At 37.1% G+C, this 27,504-nt stretch overlaps 1 protein-coding gene across 1 annotated transcript in view; it reads right to left on the reverse strand.

The window, feature by feature from the left end:
• Positions 1-27,504, reverse strand: part of cdh24b (cadherin 24, type 2b) — a gene marked incomplete at its 3' end in the record, with an annotated part of 105,068 nt that overhangs the window by 11,859 nt on the left and 65,705 nt on the right. The window lies entirely within an intron of this gene.

Raw genomic sequence — 27,504 nt, forward strand, 5'->3', positions numbered from 1 at the left:
CGATTTCCTTTCCCCTGTAACGGAGAAAGGGGATCTTAATATAATATTACCGCCCCTTAATCTACAAGTTCTCTTTCATGTCTTATTGCGCTTAAACTGTCAAATACACACAAGATTATGTTAAAAACACACGAGTTACAAAAACAGTCGGTTATGTCTGTGAAGGTAAACTACTGTGAAAGAAATTGCATGTTTATATTAGATCTGTGTGGCAGCAGCATAATATACAGTAAAAAAATCAATAAATCCACTGCTCTCGTCTCCTCTGAGGCTGGGACTCTAAATAGTGTTCTATGCTCATCAGTGCAGCCAAATATAGAACAGTTAGCATGCTTTGCCCGAATTTTCACCATGGCGTTAGAACTAGTACACCGTTGTTGCTTGCGAAAACACAATGGCGGTGCTGTGAGTGGAAACTTTAATTTAGCTTATCAGAAGTTTAAACTAATATGGTTTAAAGCGCACGATTTCATCACAATAGACATGACAAAACAAAACAACATAATCAAAACAAAATGTTTTTTAGCAGAGTATCTGAGTACGAGCTGTAAAGCCACAGCCCTATTCTGGAAAGGCGGCAGGGAGCAACAGCTCATTTGTATTTAAAGAGACATGCATAAAAACAGCTTGTTTCTGCTTTCGCTTCCACTCAAAATAGGCATTTTTAAAATTATATAATAAATGATCTGGGGGGTATTTTGAGCTAAAGCTTCACAGACGCATTCTGGGGACACCTGAGACTTATATTACATATTGTAAAAATGGGCATAACAGGTCTCCTTTAAATAGGATAATATTGTACCATACTGATATAAAAATAAAACTAGAATGAAAATATATTCCGTTTGTTGTTGTTCACAACATGAAGTCCATTAAACTTTGCATCAAGGTTTTCTTAAACTGTGGTTCGTGAAGCAACTTCACGGAGGTTGTGAGGTTAATATAAAGCTAATAATTAAATAAATCATTTTAAAATAACAACATTCAAAATAAAACACTTACTAAAAAAGATTTATTCTTTTATTTTTTTTTACCTACATGTAATTTGATCACTAACCAATGCCACAGAACAGTGAACATGCAAACTTATTCTCTTAAAATCTCAGGAGGTACAAGTAAATATATCAGATGAAAGCTGAGCAAAAAAAATTGGGAATCACTGCATTACATGTAAATAAGTATTAACATGAATTTGTGCGTTTGGGTGTATTTTAAAGACAAAAGCCTTACAAAGACTGAATAAAATGTAATCATATCATCAATAAAAAAGTAACTCTAGTCTGATTATGAACATTTTAAAATGTAACAATCAAATGACAAGTACTTATTTTTGGAATATATGCAATCCAGATTACATGTAATCAGTTACTACCAAGCACTGAGTATACAGAGGAGCCTAAAGCAAAAACAGTACAAAACAAAAATTAATCTTGAAATATAGACTCCATTTTGACAGATGAGGACTTCAGGGGCTCATTCCAGACAGTACAGATGGGCAGTGATAATCACAGCGCTTGTACTCTGGGCATTGATTGCGGGTGGAGTCAGGTTACCGGATCAGCGGCAGTCTACAGCTAAGGAGCCTTCATGCAGTGAGCAAAGCCTGGGCTGCATAGGGAGCGCGTGACGCTCAGAGGGAAGAGTGTGGAGAACGCATCAGCATTCATCCTCATTACCGCTTCTACGTGGCCAGAATACAGCTGCTTAAAAAGACCCCATAACAGCACAACTTCAACAAAAAGTGCCACACAGCAAGTTTGGAAGACAAATGGGAGCGTGTCCTATGTTTGCAAGCATTCGAGTGTGGAAAGAGCTGAGTGTGTTCCCTCAATGGAATCAAAATGGAGATTTTTGGAATCAGAATATTCATTGGCTTTTCTAGATTGAATTTTGAGACAAAACATGTGGTTGTGTAGATGTAAATCCCCAAAGAATGTCCTGACACTTGGTGGGCAGTGATGAGGAAAACTGTAAGAAGGCACATTCTGCTCAGTGATACACACATTCCTGTGTACGATAGCCAGGCCAAATGCAACAAGTTGGCAAGCGATAAAGCAGTTTTTCCATGTCAAAGGGTGCTCACATTGAGGTCTCCAGGCCGCTGTACTGTTGGTTGCTAGTAGGCGTTTCTACTCAGCTATCTGCATCACGGAGCTTTTCTCAATATGTTCATATGTAGTATAAGTTCAGCTACAGTCAGACTAAAGCAATAATTTTAAAATGTCATGTAAATGCTTTACAAGTACAATGTTATTGTACTTGGCAGATTTTTGCGGAGTTGGACTGACAGATCAAGATCCAGCATGCATTATATTAAATATTAATAAATAAAAAACTAAAGTAAAATATAATTATTATTTTGTTGTTAGCCTATTAGTTATTGAGTTATTGCATTTTATATTGTTTTATATTTCATTATTATTATTACTTAATTAGTCTTAAGGTCTTTGCACACTGAGTCTGAAAACGTTTTTGCACGTTAAAAAATAAATATGACCTCACGTTGTGTCAATCACTTTTACACACTGCCTCCAAAACTTTTGTCTGTCATAAAAATAAAAATAAAAGATTTTCTGCGTTTTCGCATCCATAACAAGCATTTTGATAGGAAAGGATGACAAATATGAAAAAAAAAAAAAACGTATTCGAAAATTTTAGAATCAGTGTGCAAGGACCTTTAGACTATTTATTTTGCATTTCTTATATGCCTGTGTTGTCTGTCTAAATGTTATTTGCATTCTGTGATCCTTTGTCGTAAGCATTTTAATGTCTTGTGTAAGTTGTGCAAATGACAAATAAACTACTTAAACTTGGACATGCACATTAATTACAATTGTTTTGTTAATTAATATTAAATAAAATATAATTCATAAAATAATTATATTTTCCTGAGGCCAATCATAATTTAAAAAAAAAACAATCTTTTACATTAATATAGCTTTTTACTTAATAATTTTGCTCAAAGCATATTGAACGAGTGGTGTGGTGGGGGTTTCCACAATCAGCCTCTACCTGTATAATGTGGCAGCAGCTTTATTGTGCCAGAACTCCTGCCACACACCAGTTATCAGTGGAGAGGCAACAGTGTGAAGTAGCCAATTATATGGATGATTAGGAGGCCATGATGGAGTGAGGCCAAATTGACCAGGGCACACTGGTTACATACCTACTCTTCAAAAAGCACCCTGTGATTTTTAATGACCAGCAACAGTCAAAACCTCAGCTTAGTCTCTGTATATACCTGGTATTAAATCCGTTCTGGGTTATCTGATGACAACTGGTCAGCTGAGACAAGCCACTGCAGGGTCTTTGATTTCAGGGCTACATATACCACCTATTAAGTCAGGATGACACTACATGTTTGCAAGTGCAAAAAGGCACAAGTCATCACATTATTGCTTACAGCACATTATATTAAATATACTCAAGTATACCAAATCTACTGCAAACATGCTGTTTTGAATGAAATGCTCATTGTTTTTATTGTTATTATTGTTATCATTTTAAGTATTTTTTGGATGAATTCACTTGATCTGCATCATTTAATACTGCATCATTCATTCATTCATTCATTCATTCATTCATTCATAACCGTTTTAACTGAATATATAGTATATATAAAATAGATATATAAAATAACTGAATATATTTTAAATTATACTTTATTCCTGTGATGTCCTGTCAGCAGCAGTAATATGCTCATTTGGTGCTTAGGAAACATGTCTTATAGTTATCCATGTTTAATGTTTTTGTGGAAACCATGATACTTTTTTTCAGGATTCTTTGATGAATAGAAATTTTCAAAGAATGGCATTTATTTAGAACAGAAATGTTTTCTAACATTATGTCTTTAACTTTTCATTGTCATCAATTTAATGCATCCTTGCTGAATAAAAGTATTAATTTCTTAAAAAAAAAATCCTTTTTTTAGTGGATGTATACATGTAAATGAGATCAAGTCACAAAACATTTTAGACCTCACACCATTTAGCGCAGACCACTTGTGATCAGACTACCCAAAACGGATGTTTATACCAGGTGTTAGTCAGTACCTTAGCTACAGTTGGTAATCAGTCGGGAAATCTACGTGACTGCCAGTCCAGGTGTCGTGTGTTGTTGCTAGTGAGAGCAGCAGCCATGAAGCCATTGCTGTGCTGTGGCTCTGGAATTCCTGATTCCATCCATTAATTCTGCCTTGAGCTCTCGGTCAGTCAAGTCTGCCAGCGGTTTGCCGTTCCAAGCCTGGGGTTCTTAACGAAGGGCCTTAATGACCCGCCTTAACGACAGGACTTAACGAGGCCCTTAATGAAGCTGCCGCTATCGTTAAGGCTGGCGATGGTGGGATGATGAAAGACGCTGAGAATCCCCTCTGTGTAGTCATGGAGAATGAGAGGAGCATGTCCTTTTGTCCCTGGCACTGACCTGATCGACGTGACCTCCGTCGATACTCCTTGTGATTTACACGTCCAATAACACCGAAGGAGTGACACGGCTCAAAGCAAACACTCAAACACACACACGGACTCAAGGACAGACACACAGCGTGATGCACAACCCCACACACAATCTGCCAACCAGATGCCTGACCACATTAGCAAAAAAAAACAAGCATGAATTTAAACAGTCGCACCATTATTGGCCCTAGCGAGATTAGAATATCAGCGCTAAATGAGGTCTAATATCTACACAGCTGAACCGGGCCGACACCTTAATAAAGGACTTATCAAAGAGGCAGTTGATTCAAAAACAAGACATTTTGAAAAGCAACTGAATTATACATGAAATCGCATCAGAAAGGTCTAATTTATGCAGTGACATCCAGCTGACCATAATATGCATTCAAATTAGCCATGTAAATTCTTGGCAGACATCCTATTTCAAGGACAGCTTCTCAGCTTCTTTTGTATACATGGGCATTATCATTAGGCCTCTAAATCAACTAAATTACTTATATTATAAAGTAATGTTCTTATACTCATATAGTCAATTTCATATTTTTGCAATAACCATAAATCATGAACTGTGGGAAAAAAAAAAAATCAGTGTCAACCTCTAAATCACTTAAATAACTTATTCGGGTATACTCAATTTCACATTCCTGCAGCACAATAAATCATAAAACATTGGGAGAGGGGAAAAAATGTATTTCGCATCTGTGCATTAACCTAATGAATGTGTTTTCCTGGGCAGATTTATTTAGCGCCCCGCGAGTTGGGAGAAACAGTGTTTGAGAAAATGGCACTTCAGCCATCATGTGAAATGGGTTTTGACTGCTCTAAACAGCAATGTGGTGGCCTGGATACCGAGAGGCCATCTACACACATAACCATTACAGAAACACACACTCCGATACACACAGATCTCAGCGTGTTATGAGTTTCAATCCCCCTTTGCCACCGGGGAATCTTATCAAAGGCTTTAAGGCTGATGGGAGAGAATCCTCGCTCCTTCACGTCTGAGTGAGGAAAATGAAGCTCGTGAGCTTCTCCTCAGAGGAGCTCAGCAACACATGACTCACAAGCGGTATTGAGATGGTACTTTTGCTTTGGCTCCCTCAACTATATGACAAACCTTTATAGATATCACACTAAACATCTTGTGAATTAAAACAGGGTTATGTCCCAGTAATTTTCCTGTCACCTCTCCACTATCTTGTCAAAAAAAGCCAATAAATTAATAGTAGAAATAAATAAATAGTAGTATAATATAATAGTAAGTATAATATAATATAATAGTAAGAGAAATATAATATAATATAATATATAATATTCTAATTTAATTTAATGAAATGTATTAAAAATGATTTAAAAATATTATTATTTTAATCTAAAAAAAGTAAGTAAATATATAGACCAACAAATAAAAACAATAAATTATTTTTCGAATTTGTTAATAACAGATTATATGAGTATGTTTTACAAGAAAATACTATTTCAGTTTTCTAATGAAAAATTGTATGCTTAATAGAAATTTATTAATTGCCGTTTCTTTGTAATTGTTCATACAATTTACTAGCAATTTCTGAGTGAAAACTGTTTATACACAAAACTGTGTGCCCATGAAAAGGAAGGCTGCCAGAAAGCATATCAGTATTGAAAGATTCACTAAAGCAGCTTCATAACAACCATCACTTACAGGCTTCAGGGCATATCTTGCAAAACAAGTCAAATGACAAAACCAGACAATCTATTACACATCTATGTTATTTCTGTTCTGGCACAGTGACAGGTCTCTTTCGCAGGTGCAGTGTGGGAGAATTCCAAATCGGGGTGACCTTGCTTGGCTAACTCTCCACTCTTGGCCCTGCTGGATGACTAAGAGCAGGCGTGACTCTGTCTTCACACCCAGACTGACCTTCCATCTGTCTGGCCCCCAGCTAGAACCAACCTCGCATCCCTCACTGGATCTCCTCTGCTAGGCAGCTCCGCACCTGCAGCCCCAAGGCCCAGCTGAGAGTCCACGACTGTGGGGCCGACACAGAGCTTTAGAGGCGCCCTTATCTATCCACTGACACATAATTAACATCAGCCCTGCCAGCCCAGAAGCACTGACTGCATTATTAAAGCTGTTTACCCTGGCGTAGCCTGACACCGTTACACCCAAGCACCAGACTTGGGGCTCTAAGAATAATGCAAATCAGTCAGAAAAATGGAATTTACAGTATAACAAGGCACATTTTGGACTAATAAATCAAAAGTATCGCTCTAAATCAAATCATGAAAAGGACTACTGTCTCTGAATATTAAAGTGCAAAAAGACTATTTTAAATAAAGTATATTCTGTGTGAATTAACAGCACAGTTTTGTCCACCACATATATCTCAAGCAAACATGACTCTTGTGGTGTTTTCAGTGTCTGTTGTCTCATCATATAAACACATGAACTTCATCTCCAGAGCTGCTCTCAGCTCATATATAAGCATTTCACCATTTCATTATTTGATAAAAACTATCGTCATATCATAGAAACACAGAAACTTAAAGGTCAAGACAACTCATCAAAATAAATATATTTTGTATATTTGAGTATACTTGAGTTTTTTGTGTCAAGAAATTGTGTCAAAAATATATTACTATTGTACAGTAGAATGTACTTCTTAAAGTAATAATAATAATACAAAATTTTTATTATTTATTCTTTAATGAATATTACACAGTTTCCACTTCCATGTTTGAATTCTATTATTAAACCTAAAAGATAAGGTTTGCCAATTAATAATAAAGGAATTGTAAAATTTGATTTCAGTTTACTAGAATAATAAAAATTTTTATGTTTTATGTTTTAATTTGATTACCACCATTTTGGATGATAGATTTGTATTAAATTATAAATAAAACAGATCACAGAATTTCAGATAAAAAACTAAACAAAAAAAAAAAAACATTTCATAGGGCCCAATTATAAAAATTAATAAATGTTTAAATTGTTACATTTCAAATTTTTTAAATCTTATTACAAGCATTAAAAAAGGAAAATCTGGCAAAAACATAAAATAAATAAATAAATAAGGATTTAAAAGGGCGCTAAAAATGCAATTTTTGCTAAACTTTTAATAAACTGATGTTTAATTGTATGTTAAAAGCTTCCTGATTTCAATTTATTTAGACATGCTTTTTAATTTATATATTGCAAATACACTTTTAAAATGGAATGCTGAAAAATGTAACCGAAAAAAAGAAAATAATAATTTGGGGGAAAAAAATTCAAGGGTCATACAGATCCCTCTAAAGTGCAGTGCTCAGAACTAAAGAACAGGAAGATTCAATTTATCCATGCTCAAATCTGTGGGAGGACCGATTTGATTCAAAATGTAAGCACTATGAGAACTAGGTGAGAATGGTATCTTACAGTTGATTTCACAAGTGGGGTTGAGCTGCGGTTGCAGGTCAGTGGAGTCACAGCGCAGCCTGGTTTCACCTACACTCTTACACTAAAGTCTCTTTTAGAAGAAAACAAACACAACCCCAAGTATTTATTTAATACAGTGGCTAAATTAACAAAAAATATAACATCAGCAGGTGCAGACATTACCCAGCAGCACAGTAGTAATGACTTTATGAACTACTTTACGTACTTCCAAGATCAAAACTATTAGAGATAAAATTGTAACCATGCAGCTGTCAGCCACAGTATTGCATCAGATCCCCTGAGGAACAATTCCACTCATTCTCTTCTTTTGGAAATGAAGAATTGTATAAACTTGTTAAATCATCTAAAGCAACAACCAGTATTTTAGACCCTGTTCCGTCTAAGCTCCTAAAAGAGGTGCTTCCAGAAGCAATAGATCCTCTTCTGAACATTATTAACTCATCATTGTCATTAGGATATGTCCCAAAACCCTTCAAACTGGCTGTTATTAAACCGCTCATTAAAAAACCACAACTTGACCCCAAAGAATTTATTAATTACAGACCGATCTCGAATCTCCCTTTTCTGTCAAAGATATTAGAAAAGGTAGTATCATCACAACTATGTTTCTTCTTAGAGAAAAATGATATATGTGAGGATTTTCAGTCAGGTTTTAGACAATATCATAGTACTGAGACTGCTCTCATCAGAGTTACAAACGACCTGCTTTTATCATCTGATCATGGTTGTATCGCTCTATTAGTGCTACTGGATCTTAGCGCCACGTTTGACACTATCGACCACAACATTCTTTTAAATAGACTAGAAAATTATGTTGGCATTAAAGGAAGTGCACTGGCATGGTTCAAATCGTACTTATCTGACCGCCATCAATTTGTGGCAGTAAATGAAGAGGTGTCATACCAATCACAAGTGCAGTATGGAGTACCTCAAGGCTCAGTACTTGGCCCCTTACTTTTCATGCTTTACATGTTACTCTTGGGAGATATCATTAGGAAACATGGTGTTAGCTTTCACTGTTATGTTGATGATACCCAGCTCTATATTTCTTTGTGGCCTGATGAAACTTACCAATTTGCAAAACTAACAGAATGTATAGTTGATATCAAAAACTGGATGACTAGCAATTTCTTACTGCTAAATTCTGAAAAAAACAGAGGTGTTAATTATTGGACCAAAAACTTTTGCATGTAATAACCTAGATCACTGTCTAATACGTCATGGCTGCTCTGTAAATTCTTCGTCATCAGTTAGGAACCAAGGCGTACTTTTTGATTTTCCATCTTAAAAATATATCTAAATTATGACCTATGCTCTCAATGTTAAATGCAGAAACATTAATTCATGCATTCATGACCTCGAGGCTAGATTATTTTAATGCTTTATTGGGTGATTGCTCTGCACGTTTAATAAACAAACTCCAGCTGGTTCAAAATGCAGCAGCTAGAGTTCTTACTAGAACCAGGAAGTATGACCACATTAGCCCGGTTCTGTCAACACTGCACTGGCTCCCTATTAAACATTGTATACATTTTAAGATCTTGGTAATGACCTATAAAGCCCTGAATGGTTTGGCAACTCAGTATTTGAGTGAGCTCTTATCGCATTATAGTCCTTCGCGTCCACTGCGATTTCAAAACTCTGGCCATTTGATAATACCTAGAATATCACAATCAACTTCGGGTGGGAGATCGTTTTCCTACTTAGCACCCAAACTCTGGAACAATCTACCTAACACTGTTCGGGAAGCAGACACACTCTGTCAGTTTAAATCTAGAATAAAGACCGATCTCTTTAACCTGGCTTACACATAATACACTATCGCATTTCTATAATTCAAATCCGTTAAAGGATTGTTAGGCTGCATTAATTAGATCAACCGGAACCGGGAACACTTCCCAAAACACCTGATGATGTACTTGTTACATTGTTAGAAGAATGGCATCTAAGCTAATATTAGCTAATATTAGATGAGCCCCAGAGACTGATCCCCAGTGAAGACCCTGTCTCCAAGACGGCCATCGGGACAAGACCACAGGAACCAGATGAGTCCTTTGCACAATCTGATTCTGCTTTAGTCTAGATTTAAACGGCTGATTTTGTCTGGCCAGAGGAGAATGACACTATTTCGACAATCTATTTCCCCGTCCAAATACTGTAAAGCTGATATAAAGCCACCCAGCTATATATCAAGCCGATGTAAAGCTGCTTTGACACAATTTGCATTGTTAAAAGTGCTATACAAATAATATTGACTTGACTTGACTTAACTAATGCTCCTAGCAAGCTAGTAGGATTGCTGTGGTTAGTTACTGGTGCTGAGTCTGATAAACTGATGTAATGCCATCTGACTCAGCTTGGCCCAACACCCAACAACGTCCATCACCTGCGTGTCACTTATGCCCACGTTTGCCAGTCACATGAGTAGTTGTTTCACATCATCAGCAAGTATTTTTCCAATTTGCTGCTGTTGTTCAGCCTCCTTCATGCATCATTTATGATCAAAACCATCTTTATTTGGCACAAGTTTATGCAAATACCAGCGCTTATTATCATAATCAGCTGAAATATGAAGAAAAAGCATGCGGTTGTTTTATGAATGTGTTTAACTTTAATGGGTTGGCTTTGAAGCCGATGCTATATACTTCAGCTTTATTTACTTTAATAATTTTAACAGGGGAGCATGTAGGGAGGGAAAGGGCACCAATTCTGATGCAAATCTTTTCTGGGCATTTAAAGGGCAGTTTGCTCACTTCTATGCCATTGTCTGACAGTGCCAAGACGAGTGACCCTGTGCCAAATACTATACATCATTTTACTGCAAAAGACGGAGCTTCTTATTTTAATTGTTCAGAGCATGACTTTGAGTAGGCTGTATGAATAAATGTACAAACAATAGTAACTTGGTGCTTTTCCAAACACTTTGCATATAAGTGCTATGCAGTTCAAAAATAGCAAACGCCAATGTCCCTGGAGAAGCGTTAAGCATGTTTATTAACCATTACGGTGCAACCCCTTTGAAAGTGGTCATCTCTATGCCTTATTCCCTGCAAAGAAGAAAACCCTTTGAAGAGGTAACTCTTTAAGGGGTTTGCCGAGAACAGGGATCACAAATCGCAGTGGTCTGGAATTTACATCTAACGTCTCTAGAGCTCAGCGGAAGAAGGGAGGCATTGTACTGTCATGTTGTTCATTCACCCTAAACATGAAAAAATTCAATCATTACATAGCTTAACACACACAAACATATTGTGTGTATATTAGTTCTATCAAACGTATGCATCCAAAATAAAAGTTTTTGTTTACATAATATATATATATATATACAATCAGGTCCATAAATATTGGGACATCGACACAATTCTAATATTTTTGGCTCTATACACCACCACAATGGATTTCAAATGAAACGAACAAGATGTGCTTTAACTGCAGACTGTCAGCTTTAATTTGAGGGTATTTACATCCAAATCAGGTGAACGGTGTAGGAATTACAACAGTTTGCATATGTGCCTCCCACTTGTTAAGGGACCAAAAGTAATGGGACAATTGGCTTCTCAGCTGTTCCATGGCCAGGTGTGTGTTACTCCCTCACTATCCCAATTACAATGAGCAGATAAAAGGTCCAGAGTTCATTTCAAGTGTTATTTGCATTTGGAATCTGTTGCTGTCAACTGTCAAGATGAGATCCAAAGAGCTGTCACTATCAGTGAAGCAAGCCATCATTAGGCTGAAAAAACAAAACAAACCCATCAGAGAGATAGCAAAAACATTAGGCGTGGCCAAAACAACTGTTTGGAACATTCTTAAAAAGAAGGAACGCACCGGTGAGCTCAGCAACACCAAAAGACCCGGAAGACCACGGAGAACAACTGTGGTGGATGACCGAAGAATTCTTTCCCTGGTGAAGAAAACACCCTTCACAACAGTTGGCCAGATCAAGAACACTCTCCAGGAGGTAGGTGTATGTGTGTCAAAGTCAACAATCAAGAGAAGACTTCACCAGAGTGAATACAGAGGGTTCACCACAAGATGTAAACCATTGGTGAGCCTCAAAAACAGGAAGGCCAGATTAGAGTTTGCCAAACGACATCTAAAAAGCCTTCACAGTTCTGGAACAACAGAGACCAAGATCAACTTGTACCAGAGTGATGGGAAGAGAAGAGTATGGAGAAGGAAAGGAACTGCTCATGATCCTAAGCATACCACCTCATCAGTGAAGCATGGTGGTGGTAGTGTCATGGCGTGGGCATGTATGGCTGCCAGTGGAACTGGTTCTCTTGTATTTATTGATGATGTGACTGCTGACAAAAGCAGCTGGATGAATTCTGAAGTGTTTCGGGCAATATTATCTGCTCATATTCAGCCAAATGCTTCAGAACTCATTGGACGGCGCTTCACAGTGCAGATGGACAAAGACCCAAAACATACTGCAAAAGCAACCAAAGAGTTTTTGAAGGGAAAGAAGTGGACTGTTATGCAATGGCCAAGTCAATCACCTGACCTGAATCCGATTGAGCATGCATTTCACTTGCTGAAGACAAAACTGAAGGGAAAATGCCCCAAGAACAAGCAGGAACTGAAGACGGTTGCAGTAGAGGCCTGGCAGAGCATCACCAGGGATGAAACCCAGCGTCTGGTGATGTCTATGCGTTCCAGACTTCAGGTTGTAATTGACTGCAAAGGATTTGCAACCAAGTATTAAAAAGTGAAAGTTTGATTTATGATTATTATTCTGTCCCATTACTTTTGGTTCCTTAACAAGTGGGAGGCACATATGCAAACTGTTGTAATTCCTACACCGTTCACCTGATTTGGATGTATATATATATATATATATATATATATATATACACACTGAACAAAATTATAAACGCAACACTTTTATTTTTGCCCCCATTTTTCATGAGCTGAACTCAAAGATCTAAGACTTTTTCTATGTACATAAAAGGCCTATTTCTCTAAAATATTGTTCACAAATCTGTCTAAATCTGTGTTAGTGAGCACTTCTCCTTTGCCGAGACAATCCATCCACCTCACAGGTGTGGCATATCAAGATGCTGATTAGGCAGAGTGATTATTGCAATAATCTCTTTTAATTATCTTAATTTTCTCAGAAAATACTGATGCAATAAATTAAGTTTATCATGTAATTGATTCATTGATTGACAGCCTTAATATATATATTTTGAAGCTTAGCTCATGCAGTTCAAAGACCTGTTCTGACTGTAGCCTCCGGCTTCACACTATAATATTGATGATGTGCCTTCTGCAGCTCGCAGGCTGTTAGATACACATCTGAAAAATACACATGTAGTCATTCATACCTGAAAAATCTGCATCTGCCTATTCGTGTTTTAACAGTAGAGGCCACAGGTCAATTTCCCTCCCTCAAAGCATCACCCTATTCAGTAATCTCTCTTCACCTCTCTCTCTCTTTCTCTGTGGCATTGCCCTCATTCAGGGGCAGTGGGCATGGTTAAGAAGAGCGGATGGCCAGCCTCAGCTGAGAGGATTCAGAATAAATATTAGCTCAAGGTCATGCACTGTATTCACACTGGACTATACATAATCATGAGTTAACCCTCCACATGAGCATCCCCTGTCTGAGCATGAGCAAAGTCTTACAGTCCTCCAGCTGCAAATCACTGACAGTGAAGTACCTCTAAAGCCTTTATTCTAGAGAACCTGTGTGAGTTACATAATTTCTTCGATGCTGAAACTTGGCTTTACCAGGGTTTCCCAACCTGGGGGTCACCATGTCTATTTGATTTTAGTGGAAATGATTATGATTTTACTCAGAGCCATAATCAAGCAATTTGCTGTTCACACAGAATGTTCTTGAATTCCCTCAGCAGTCTGCGCCAGTATTAGTGACATAAAGCTAAAAATAAAATAAAATAAAATATTAGTTTGACTTAAACTTAAAAACTTAAAGGAATAGTTCACCCAAAATGAAAATTCTGTCACCATTTACTAACCCTCAAGGTGTTCCAAACCTTTCTTCTGTTGAAGATAAAAGAAGATATTTTGAAAAATGTTGGCAATCAAGCACTTGCCGGTAGCCATTGACTTCCATAGTGTGGAGAAAAATACTATGGAAGTCAGTGACTACCGGCAACTGTTTGGTTGGCAACATTCTTCAAAATATTATTTTTGTATTCAGATTCAGATTTAGAACAACATGAGTAAATGATGACAGAATTTTAATTTTTTCTTTAAATACTGAAATAAAAGTTTAGTTGAAGTATTAAAATGACTAAACTGGGAAAAATGCAATTTTTCAAAAATGTTTTAGAAAACTGAGTCGGGGCCGAGTACCAAAACAAACTTGTAGCCAATCAGCAGTAAGGGGAGTGTCTACTCATGATATGGAGGAGAGAGCATTCAGTGAACAGCCGAGCCGAGTGACAGAAAGATAGAGATGGCGGATAAAAAACAAAAGCGGAAAACGTCTGAGGAACGATAAGGCAAGAAGTAGGACCCGTGTAAATATCGGATCAGCTTTCCAGCGCTGGAGAGAACTCAAGGAGCGGAAGGCCTGCGATCGGACGCCGAGGTTGCTTTGGTTCTTCTCGATAGGTTGGTAACACCGTGTCTACACCGGACGCAGCGTGCCGCAACAGCTAAAGTCTGCCTACACTGGACGCGATAAAGGGACCATTGAAAATAATTTGAAATTTGTGTCAGTATGTCATAAATAGAACATGGCAGCAGTTCTCTGTCAGGGATTTGTCGCACCGCGCAGCATCCAGTGTAGACAGCATCACTGATTATCATGACTTCTATAGTATTTTGTCACGCAGCTCGTGTCCAGTGTAGACACGGTGTAACATTGGTTTTGCTTTGTTTCACAGAACTAACCGTTGCCTGGGCTGCGTAGGCTAGGTATGTGTGGGGCGGAGCTATCAAAACAGGGGGCATGTTTGTTTTGGTGATTTCAAATATCAACATTGGCTTCCAGAAATTGCTTACCCCACCTTTAAAGCTAAACTGAAATATAAAAAAATATAAAAATGTATATTACAAAATTACTACTAAAATCAAAAAGATAACTGAACAAAAAAATTAAATAACTTATAATATGAATAAAGAGTGGAATAATACGAAAATAAAGCAGCAGCACTATTTTTATAAAACCCTGCATTCTTTTCCGTCTAGCTCTTTTGTACTGTAGATGCAAGAGCATGTCCTGCGTGAACTGTCTGTTAATTAAAAAGCCATGGGTAAATACCAGACGGAATACAGCTTGGGCCAAAAAAAAAAAAAAAACTTGTTTCTTGTGACGTTCTCAGCATTCAGTGAACAACTTGGCAAGGCATGCAACAGACTGAAAGTGTACAGTGATATTCATAAGGCAAATCACTAAAATCACTCGTGATGTATCTGAAGAAATGTATACGAAAGATGAAATGACAGGTAATTCGGACAGTTTATATTAACTGTTCACAGATGCATGGGGAAAGAGGCTTGTGAAGCATTTCATTTGTAAAAAATAAGAGTGAAAACCAAACTGCTACCCGATGTGACAATCACTATGGAGCGCCAAGTGTGACCTGACTAATTTCATGCACCGTATGAAATGAGTGACACAAAATGCAGTATTTCATAACAAAATGCAGTTACACTTAAATGTGTTTCATATACAGATCGGCAAAAGCTAGCTGCATTTTGTCACCAAAACCTTTCCATTTTGACTGCAAAAGGTGTTATCGACAAATTGAAAAGTTAAGTCAAGTCAATATTATTTGTATAGCGCTTTTAACAATACAAATTGTGTCAAAGCAGGTTTACATCGGCTTGATATAAAGCTGGGTGGCTTTACATCAGGTTTACAGTATTTAGACGGGGAAATAGTTTGTCGAAATAGTGTCATTCTCCTCTGGCCAGACAAAATCAGAAGTTTAAATTTAGGCTAAAGCAGAATCAGATTGTGCAAAGGACTCATCTGGTTCCTGTGGTCTTGTCCCGATGGCCGTCTTGGAGACAGGGTCTTCACTGGGGATCAGTCTCTGGGGCTCATCTAGGTGTCCTAGCTGTAGAGGTCATCTCTAGGTGCTGATCCACCATCTGATCTGGATACAGTCTGGATCTGGGTGGCTACAGTGACCTCGGAATAAGAAAGAAACAGACTAATATTAGCGTAGATGCCATTCTTCTAATAATGTAACAAGTACATCAGGTGTTTTGGGAAGTGTTCCCGGTTCCGGTTGACCTAATTAATGCAGCCTAAAAACCCTTTAACAGATTTGAATTATAGAAATGTGATAGTGTATTATGCGTAAGCCAGGTTAAAGAGATGGTCTTTATTCTAGATTTAAACTGACAGAGTGTGTCTGCTTCCCGAACAGTGTTAGGTAGATTGTTCCAGAGTTTGGGCGCTAAATAGGAAAATGATCTCCCGCCCGAAGTTGATTGTGATATTCTAGGTATTATCAAATGGCCAGAGTTTTGAGATCGCAGTGGACGTGAAAGACTATAATGCGATAAGAGCTCACTCAAATACTGAGGTGCCAAACCATTCAGGGCTTTATAGGTAATTAGCAAGATCTTAAAATGTATACTATGTTTAATAGGGAGCCAGTGCAGTGTTCACAGAAATGGGCTAATGTGGTCATACTACCTGGTTCAAGTAAGAACTCTAGCTGTTGCATTTTGAACCAGCTGGAGTTTGCTTATTAAACGTGCAGAGCAACTACCCAATAAAGCATTACAATAGTCTAGCCTCGAGGTCATGAACGCATGAATGTTTCTGCATTTGACATTGAGAGCATAGGTCGTAATTTAGATATATTTTTAAGACGGAAAAATGCAGTTTTACAAATGCTAGAAACATGTTTTTCGAAGGAAAGATTGCTATCAAAAAGTACGCCTAGGTTCCTAACTGATGATGAAGAATTTACAGAGCAGCCATGACGTATTAGACAGTGATCTAGGTTATTACATGCAAAAGTTTTTGGTCCAATAATTAACACCTCTGTTTTTTCAGAATTTAGCAGTAAGAAATTGCTAGTCATTAAATTTTTGATATCAACTATACATTCCGTTAGTTTTGCAAATTGCAAATTTGTAAGTTTCATCAGGTCGCAAAGAAATATAGAGCTAGGTATCATCAGCATAACAGTGAAAGCTAACACCATGTTTCCTAATGATATCTCCCAAGGGTAACATGTAAAGCGTGAAAAGTAAGGGGCCGAGAGTACTGAGCCTTGAGGTACTCCATACTGAACTTGTGATTGGTATGATACCTCTTCATTTACTGCCACAAATTTATGGCGGTCAGATAAGTACGATTTGAACCATGCCAGTGCACTTCCTCTAATGAAAGGTTATTATAGTTTTGAATTTTTTAATTTGTTTTATTTTAATATCGTTTTCAAATTTGCTAAGAAATTCAGTTTAGTTTTTATTAGTTTCATTAATATTTTTGTTAGTTTAGTTTGTATTTTGTGAACACATTTTTGTTTAGTTTTTATATAGTTTAGTTTCTGTTTTAGTTTCAGTTTTAATTAAAGTTTAGCAGAATCAACATATCACTTCCAGAGCGAAGGCCAAAGAAAGACAGCATAATTTAACCTTGAGTGAGGCAAACGTTTAGTGACAAAATTAACCCATGCTGAGATTGAGAGACGGTAAAAGTATACAAATATACACCAAAGGGAGTAAGCCTTTTTACTACATAAATCTACACAAGTTGCGCTTAATGTCATATCTAATTGTGTGTTGAGATATTTAATATGAAAATAAACGTAGCCTAATTTGGTTATATGTCTTTTTTTTCTTATTTAACCATAATCATGATATTGTAACTGTCTTGTTTTGCGCAGTTTTCCGTGAACATCCGCGCATAAATCATAACTGGGACTAAAGAAATTCAATAATAACGGCAATCGTAGGCCTAATTAAAGGCTCATATTTGAATGTGTTATTTTCTTTATTTATGAAGAACTATAAGCGTGTGTATGATGTGATTTAGCCTATGCATATTTATTTGTTCTAAAGTTTGGTAGTGATCACAAGATGCTTGTTTACAGAAAGGTGTGTTCTCATATTTTTTTTTTTTTCCTTCTGTTAATTATCATGTTGCGTGTCTGTTTTTCTTCAAAGCACCAACTTGCCTAATGTTGGTTTGGTTTGATTGCTTGTGTTACATGAGAAAATAAATAAGTTTGCCTTCCTGATGTTGTAGATTAATGCGGGTCCGGTTCGGGTCGCGACTCTTGGTCTTTCTGTCAAACGGTTCTGGTCTGGTAGGCTACAGAAATAAATATATAGTTCTGCTGTCGGATAGCGGGTCGGTGTTCTGTTAAGTACTGCTGGTGCACGTTTATAAAACAGGACCCGTGCAGGACTCATTTACAGGTATTTCCCTAAACCACCACACAGCTCATATATTTTTCAGCCAAGGGGTGAGAACTTAATGATTATTATTTATTTATTTTCATTATTTATTATTTTAATTTTGTTAATTATTATTTTATTTCAGTTAGTTATTTCAACTGTTGTTAGTTTCGTTTCGTTTTAGTTTTTCAAATATTTTGATATTTTTATTTTATTTCAGTTTACGAAATTGCTTTTTCATCAATTGTTTTCGTCTTAGTTTTAGTTTTTGTTTACGAAAATAACCTTGCTCTAATGCCAACATAATTTTATAGTCTATGTAAAAGAATGTTGTGGTCGATTGTGTCAAACCCGGCGCTTAGATCCAGTCGCACTAATAGAGAGATACAACCACGATCAGATGATAAAAGCAGGTCGTTTGTAGGTTTTTGGGACATATCCTAGTGACAATGATGAGTTAATAATATTCAGAAGAGGATCTATTGCTTCTGGAAGCACCTCTTTTAGGAGCTTAGATGGAATAGGGTCTAAAATACTGGTTGTTGGTTTAGATGATTTAACAAGTTTATACAATTCTTCATTTCCAATAGAAGAGAATGAGTGGAATTGTTCCTTAGGGGATCTATAGTGCAATCTGATGCGATACTGTGGCTGACAGCTGCATGGTTACAATTTTATCTCTAATAGTTTCGATCTTGGAAGTAAAGTTAATCAAGTCAAGTCACCTTTATTTATATAGCGCTTTTAACAATACAGATTGTGTCAAAGCACTTAACAGTATCAAATTGGAGGATAGAGATTAGAAAAAAAGATTAAACACTCAATTTCAACAAGGCATTTCATTATTGAGTTCAGTGATGTCATTGTCTAGATCAGTTTAGTTTTAATAATATCTGCTAAATCAAATTGACGATAATCACTAGAAATTAAGTTTATAGTCTATGTAGTTCATAAAGTCATGACTACTGTGCTGCTGGGTAATGTCTGCACCTGCTAATGTTATTTTTTTTGTTAATTTAGCCACTGTATTAAATAAATACTTGGGGTTGTGTTTGTTTTCTTCTAAAAGAGACGTAAAGTAAGCAGATCTAGCAGTTTTTAATGCTTTTCTGTAGGATAGGGTACTTTCCCGCCAAGCAATACAAAATACCTTTAATTTTGTTTTTCTCCAGCTGCGCTCCATTTTCCGGGCTGCTCTCTTTAGGGCCTGAGTGTGCTCATTATACCACGGTGTTGGACTCTCTTCCTTAATCTTCCTTAAGCGTAAAGAAGCAACCGTATCTAAAGTGCTAGAAAAGTGAGAGTCAATAGTTTCTGTTACATCATCAAGTTGTTCTGAGCTATTGCATATGCTGAGGAATTGAGCATCAGGAAGATTATTAGTAGTCTTTTGTGGTAGAAGTGATGGTTCTACACATTAAGTCATTCATGTGTGTGCAAATTGAAGGAATTTGTGTGAATGTTTTGCATGAAATGAGTGTCTGCTTAGGATTGTGTGTCTGAAAGGATTTGTGAATTTCACATTTAATGGAAAGCCGACTTTCGTCTTTCTGTGCTTTTGTCATGTAATATTGCATTTTCATGTCACATAAATAATCTGGTTTACACTTGGTTCTCCATATATCAGCCTTTCAAAACACATTTGATGTTTAATATACAGTTACACTGCCATTTAAAAGTTTGGGATCTGTAAGATTTTTTAAATGTTTTTGAAAGACGTCTCTTATGCTCACCAAGACTGCATTTATTTGATCAAATATACAGTAAAGACAGCAATATTGTAAAATATTATTACAATTTTAAAAAAAGGACTGATTTCTATTTTAATATATTTTAAAATGCAATTTATTCCTGTGATGTCAAAGCTGAATTTTTAGCAGCCATTACTTCAGTCTTGAGTGTGACATGATCGTTTATAAATCATTCTAATATGCTGGTTTGGTGATCAAGAAATATTTCTTCTTATTATCAATGTTGAAAACAGTTATACTGCTTAATATTTTTGAGCAATTTTGAGTTTTTATTTCAGAATTCTAGATGATAGATGATAACATTATAGATGTATTTACAGTCACTTTTGATGGTTTTAATGCATCCTTTCAAAAAAAGAAGCATTCATTTAAAAAAAAATTAAAATTCTTACTGACCTTAAACTTTTGAACAGTAGTGTACAAGATAGGGATTTTGAACCAATGAGATTTCACAGTGTGCATTGCTAACCAGAGCAACACCACAGAAATAGAAATAAGAGAGATTATCAAAATATCCTGTTGCAAATTGCAGTCGTGACTGGTAGAGGAAAAACTCCACAAAGATTTATATGCAAGAGATGGTTTTATCGCTTGTCACTTTATTGCATCACGTTACGCAGGCATTTTCTCTGTTGTGTGAGAGAAAATAACAGTCAAAGTTAGGAATCAAACAATATCAGAATGCCATGTGATATAGCACCACTTGTTAGAGAAATGAAAATAAATTCACGTTTACATGTGATGAAAGTGTGGGTAAAGGAAGAAAAAAGCACTTGCGTGTGTGGCATTATCTTGATTTGAAAGATACACGGGGAGAGGCAGGGAATAGAATAAAGAGAGAGGAGAGAAGAGCATGGCTTAGACATGTTCTCTTTGAATTTCACTTATAATAGACTCTCCAGATCCTCCCCCTTCCCCCTCTCCTCTACTTCTCTCTTTCAGCTCCCACTCTCAGTCTCTCAGAACAGAAAAACGTTTGAATTTCTTCTTCACAGGGGTTCATAATAAAATGGTATTTAACCACGCTCTCTCTCTTTTAGCCCTGCCTCTCTCCTGCATCCTACTCTCTCCTTGTTTGCTGTGCTTCCTCGCTGTGCTTTTTCTCCTTTTTAAAAAAATAATTTATTTTGGAAGAATCCCTCTCACCGAATTCCAAGGTCACGAGTTTGCATATACAGTGGAAGCCAAAAGTCTGAAGTTACACTGAAAATCTGGGGTTCAAACTCTAATTTAAAGGAGCAGTTCACCCAAAATAAATAAATCATGTACCCTTTCTCACCTTCGTGTCGTTTCAAATCTGAATGAATTTCTCTCTTCTGCAGAACACAAAAGATGTTCTGATATCTTATATATATTTAAACTGTTTTGTCTATACTAACACCATTGGATGCAAATAACTTTCACTGTATGACAAAAAATGAACTTCTTTTGTGTTCTACAGAGGAAAGTCAGGTTATTTTCCATTGTAAATTGTTAGACAGTGGTCACTGACCATTGCACTTGTGTTTTGACACTTTATTCTAAAATGCAATGCTCAAGTTAAAGAGTTCAACTCTTCTGTGTTTTTTCCCACTTTTTGAATGTTTTTCAATGCCAAAACACATTCTTTGTGAATGACCAACATCTGAAAAATATTATGGTCTAAAATTAATGGTAAATATTTAAGATTCTCCACTATTTATTGGACACTAATCAAATACATTTGTGACACTGACCATGGTAGGACACAAACTTGTGGCGTCCATGCAGTTTGCTGTCATTAAAAAAAAAAGCAGACAAACCGAATACTTATCACTCAAATTACTATGCTACTAATATAATTTATAACAAATAATGTTAGAAGCATTCTCACTAATGGTCTCAGACTTCTGGACCCCACTGTTTGTGTTTTCCACATTGACCCTCTCCTCCCCTCTCGTGTGCATTTCCAGCTCATTTGCTCCACGGCATTAACCTTCTGACATTTTCTCATTCCTAGCCCATCTCTCTGTCCATCCGTCATCTCCGCCGCCCACCCCGTCGCTCATCTCGACATCTCAGCATCATTCCCGCAACTTCCTTTATCATTTACCTGTGCGCCCCTCCTTTTCTTCTCTCCCTCTTTCTCCTTGTCAGTCTCTTTCCCTCTCTAATTGCTCTCTCTCTCCTGCTGAGCTCCAGCCCGGAGGCTAAATGATTTTCACTGCAAGAGACAGAGTGAAAGAAAACACAAAGCCGTTCCGAAAGAGACATTCTGCAATTATTACTGATGATCTCTCTCGCAGCATGTGTGTGCTGTAACTGTTGCCCCTGCATGCACTCTTTCTGTCGCTCACCCTCTGTGTCTGATTCTCACTTTATTCTCATTTTTACTCCTCCCCCCCCACCCCCCTCCCTTGCTTTGTAGTGATATTTAATTCTATTTGGATGTGCAGTGTTTTATAACAGCTTGTTGGCAATGCTTTTAGGAACGAAATTAAACAAGCCATGTGTGTGTGTGTGTGTGTGTGTGTGCGGCCAGATCGTGCATGCTATGCCATATTGGCCCCCCAAGAGACACACCCCATTAAAATGCCAGTGACAGCCACCATCTACCCCTGCCAACACCTAACATATTCAAAACGCTCCCCGAGTGCTCGAGAAATGAGAAATATAATAACCCAGCTTGCCAGCACTGCAAATGCGTACACAGCACGAAATTTGCACATGCTCCAAGGTTACTCAATTTCACCAGTTTGGAGCTCCACGGTGGCATCCTAACCTCGTCTTTCCCAAAAATACGCTCCGTGCCTACAAACGTGCTCTTGTTGAATTTGGTTTTAGTTTATATCAACAGATTGTCTCAGATCTTGGTGTGTTTTGTGAGAACCGGCACAGGTGGTCTCACTGATCATCGGTGAGGATCCCTTGTGACAGCCGGGGACCCTGGAGCTTGCGGAAAGAGTGCAGGGGTTCAGGCAGCTGGTTGCTGCTTCAGTGTGTCGTTCCTCCAAGGAACAGCTTGATAGGTGGGCCCATCACATTACAGGTTGCCCGTAGTGTCCACCAGCACCCAAGCATACGGTAGGAGCACAAGGGCATTAACATGCTCATACCCTCACACAACATACTTAACATTAATTCTTGACATGACACACAGGGTGCTTCAGTTCAGGGATGGATTTGAAAGCCAACATTGGACCATCACAACCCATCATGGATAATTTTTCACTATAGTAGCCCATTTCCACTTCAAGGAAAAAGTAAAATGGTAATTGAGATAAAGTTTGAAAAGCATAAAAGACAAGTGTGAGATATAAAGTCACAATTCAAAAAGTCATATTAAGAGATCGCAACAGTGCGAAATTCAGTGCGAAATTCAGATTTAAAGTCACATTCTGTGATATAAAGTCATACTGTGAGTTAATTCACAATATTGGGAAATAAAGTTGCAACAGAGATATAAAGTCACATTGTGAGTCATATTATGAGATATAAATTCAGATATAATGGCACATTTTCAGATATGGTCACATTTATGCTATATAAAGTCATTTTGTTAGATATGAACTGAATTTTATTAAAGACACAATTGGGATATATAAAGTCTATCTATCTATAAACTAATTTTATGTAGTTTACCAAGATTCACATTTTGAGATTGTGTGATATAACTCAAAATTTAATAGGAAATAAAGTTACAATTGTGGGATATACTGTAACACAAACTTGTCTGATGTATTACTAAACTACCTTTCTAGATATTCAATGTGGACATTTAAACCCAATTTATAAAATGAGTTCTAGAGTATATTTAATGACTTATGTTGCCTTTTACATTGCAAAAGCAGCACTAACAAGATACACAATGAATGAAGCATCACTGGTAATGTTGAAAATATGTTCAAACTTGGGGTGTACCTGACTACGGATTAATATAGTCGTGTGTCGGACAACTTGCAGATGCGAACTGGGTAAAAAATGTTTTGTTTTCATTAATAAGTAGTTAACATTGGCCGGCCGCATATCTTGTTGTTTATCAGAACTGATTAAACTGAAGATTTGCTGAAGAAATAAAACCAAATAATCCACACATAAGATGAAATCAACAGATGCAAAAAGTATTCGATGAAGCCCGTGTGCATTAATGCTTACTCTAATTATATAGAGATTTTCACGAAGGAAATTAACAAATATCCTGCTAATTTTTCCAGCTTTGAATAATAGCCTACTGGCCCATAAAACTCCATGTGATCCCCTGAATATGAGCTGCTGTGAAAACACAGCTAGTTTTATCCAGGGCCGGTTCCAGAATTAAATACTGAGGATGCTTTAGAAAGTGTGCTCTAGGCTCAATGCACATAATAATGCATGTATATTTTTGTCCCGTCCATCGTTCTTTCGAATTTAAATCCCGCATAAATATACAGATGTCATTCCCGAAACTTTGCAGCATTGTATATGGCCGAAAAATAAAAGTTTTATAAAAATTCAGAATGGATTATATACGAATAGCCTAGAAAGCACACAAAGAGCACTGCCTTTATAATCACTAAAAAGCTGTCCCCATCGCGCGTTCTCATGAAGTTTTGTTATAATGAGAGGATTCGCAAGCTTGCACTGGACAAAAATGAACCGTTTCATTTTCTCCAGAGCGCAAACACATTGGATAGTTTGCCAGATCTGTTTCACCAAAATTATAGTGAATAGATAATATCTCAAGTTTTTGGGCATCTATGTTCACAGCATTCAAAAATCAAATTAGAACTGGTTGAAATGTTTTGAAATTTTGTACCCTATCTGATAAAAAAAGTCCAGTCTTTCACTGCCTGTGTCAGTTTGAGTCTTGTTAAAGATTTAAATCCCTGCCACTCCTCTGTCCGTCACAGATTATGGAAAATGAAACTTAAATCTGTCACAGGAATGGTTGGTTGGTTGGATTTATTTATTTTATTTTATTTAAAATAAAATTATTTATTTTATTGAGCACCCCCTTATGGCCAAAATGGCTCGATCCTCGTTCGTAACACCTCTGAGAATATTTGACTGTGAGATTGGTAGTCAAATCAGGCTCATCCTATCAAAGCATCGAATCTTTGACTATTCGGGGTCACCACTATTTCAAACATATATTTTTTTCATAAACTAGTAATGGGTGCATCCGATTTGCTTTCATTTTGTGCTTTTACGGACTTTATTAGACTGACCTGTACTGTACAGTGCTATTAATATAACACCATCCCCCACGTTTGGCCTCTAGCAGGTGAGGAGACTCACGGGCAGACAAATAGCAGCAGAAGAGCGATGGAGCAGCCAGCGGCAGGAAAGGAAGTATAGCACCCTGCGGTCAGTCAATGAACGACGCCTGGTGGCATCACCACAGCCTGCTACAAGGTCACTTTCAAAAACCTAACCTACACTCGCAGTCCCTCGATGGTGAAACAAACTCCTAACCCTTATCCAAGATCCATGGCAATCCTCAAAATACATCGGAAAACAAACTGCTCTTAACTGAGTGAATGCATGAAAGAGTAGTAGTGGACAACACCAGTCTAAACTAAGGTCTCACTCAGTGAGACCCGAATCAGAAATATCAAATTGCTATTGGTGGAAGAGGTTTCAAAAGCCACCCAACTGGAGACAACTGAGCTCCCATGAAATTACAGAAATCAAGTGTTTGTAAGTGTTTTAAAATGGATTTCATAAAGAATTTGCAACACATTTAATGGTGTTTTGATTACCTTGCCATGAGAGGATTTGAAAATATGTAGAGAAAAAGAAAGTGAAAAATCAAAGCTCAGAATGTTGTTTAGAGATTATCCTGGACAGAACTGTTTCATAAGTCTGTGAGGAGAGTTCTGAAGACATAACTGAATTTTTTGCTATTTAACAAATCATTTATTAGGACTAATAGCTGTGCTACCTCTCATTTTAGTTAATTCAGTGGGATGAACTACATAACGTCACAGCAGCTTGTGTATTTAACTTACACTGACTGTTTCCAGTCCTCCTCACTTAATATTTCCAGTCAGTACTCAAATGGGAAAATCTAATTTAAAATTGCTTTAAAAAAATGGCACTGCCCCCTAAATATATATCTATCAACCCATCTATCCAATTCAGTATTGAATTGAAAATGAATGAAAGAACAACAGACAGAGACAGAGAACGAAATAATAAAGGACAGACAGACAAAACAAAAGACCAATTGACAGAACAAAAGAACAACAGACAGAATTAAAGAAATACATAAGGAAAGAAAGAATGACAGACAGAACAAAAGAACAACAGACAGAATTAAAGAATGACGGAAAAAATGAAAGAACGACAGACAGAAGGACAGAGACAGACAGAATGAAAGAATGAATGAAAGACAGACAGACAAAATGAAAGAGACTAAATGAAAGAACGACAGACAGAATGAAAGAAAGACAGAATGAAAGAAAGACAGGTAGAACGAAAGTATGAAAAGCAGAATGAAAGAACGACAGACAGAATGAAAGAATGAAGGACAGACGGACAAATGAAAGAATGATGGACAAAATGAAAGAACAACAGACAGAACAAAAGAGAAAATCAGAACGAAAGAATAACAGACCAAACAACAGAGACAGACAGAAAGAAAGAATGAAGGACAGACAGACAAATCGACAAAACGAAAGAACTACAGAAATAATGAAAGAAATACAGACAGAATAAAAGAACAACAGAATGAAATAATGACAGACAAAATGAAAGCAATACGGACAGAATGAAAGAATGAAAGGCAGATGGACAAAACGAAAGAACGATGGACAAAATGAAAGAACAACAGACAGAACAAAATAACAACGGACATACCAAAAGAAGGACAGACAGAACAAAAGAACTACAGACAGAGGAAAAGAACGACAGAAAAACGGCGGACAGAAAGAAAAAATGAAGGACAGACAGGCAAAACTAAAGAAATATGGACAAAACGAAAGAACAACAGACAGAACAAAAAACAAGAATTAAAGAATGACACAGAACAAAGGAACCCCTGACAGAATGAAAGAATGACAGACAGGTGGACAAGACGAAAGACAAATAGAACAACATTTATTTAATTGCAAGTCAGAATTTGGGCTTGCGAAACTATCAGTGTTGAGAATAATTCCTAGTAGAGAAGCACAGTATTGCCAGTACTCTCTACCAGTGTGTACTAGACTGCGTTGAACACTGACTCCCCTGCAACAAAAAATAGTGAAAATGCCTGCCAAACATGTTGCTAACAAAACAACTGTGGAATTATGAATCGGATTTGTAAACCACAACATTTCCAATCAAATCCAATCAAACAAAACCCAGAGGAGGGTAAAGGGCTGGGACACTTAAAGAGATAATCAAGAGACCCCAAGCACCAAAACATCACTTCCACAAACACAAAACCACAGAGGAACGATGGTGTTTTCAAGCACTTCAAGTACCAAATCTCAATCATGCCACTTTTATTTTGTACATCCAAATTACGCCTGTTAGGAACAGTCTAGGGAGGCCTACGGTTTTATGAGGTTGGTATGGTAGTGTGCAAATTTGTTTTCCCTATGCCTCACATTCAAAGCAT

Source organism: Barbus barbus, assembly GCF_936440315.1.
Source record: "Barbus barbus genome assembly, chromosome: 15".
Lineage (NCBI taxonomy): Eukaryota > Metazoa > Chordata > Actinopteri > Cypriniformes > Cyprinidae > Barbus > Barbus barbus.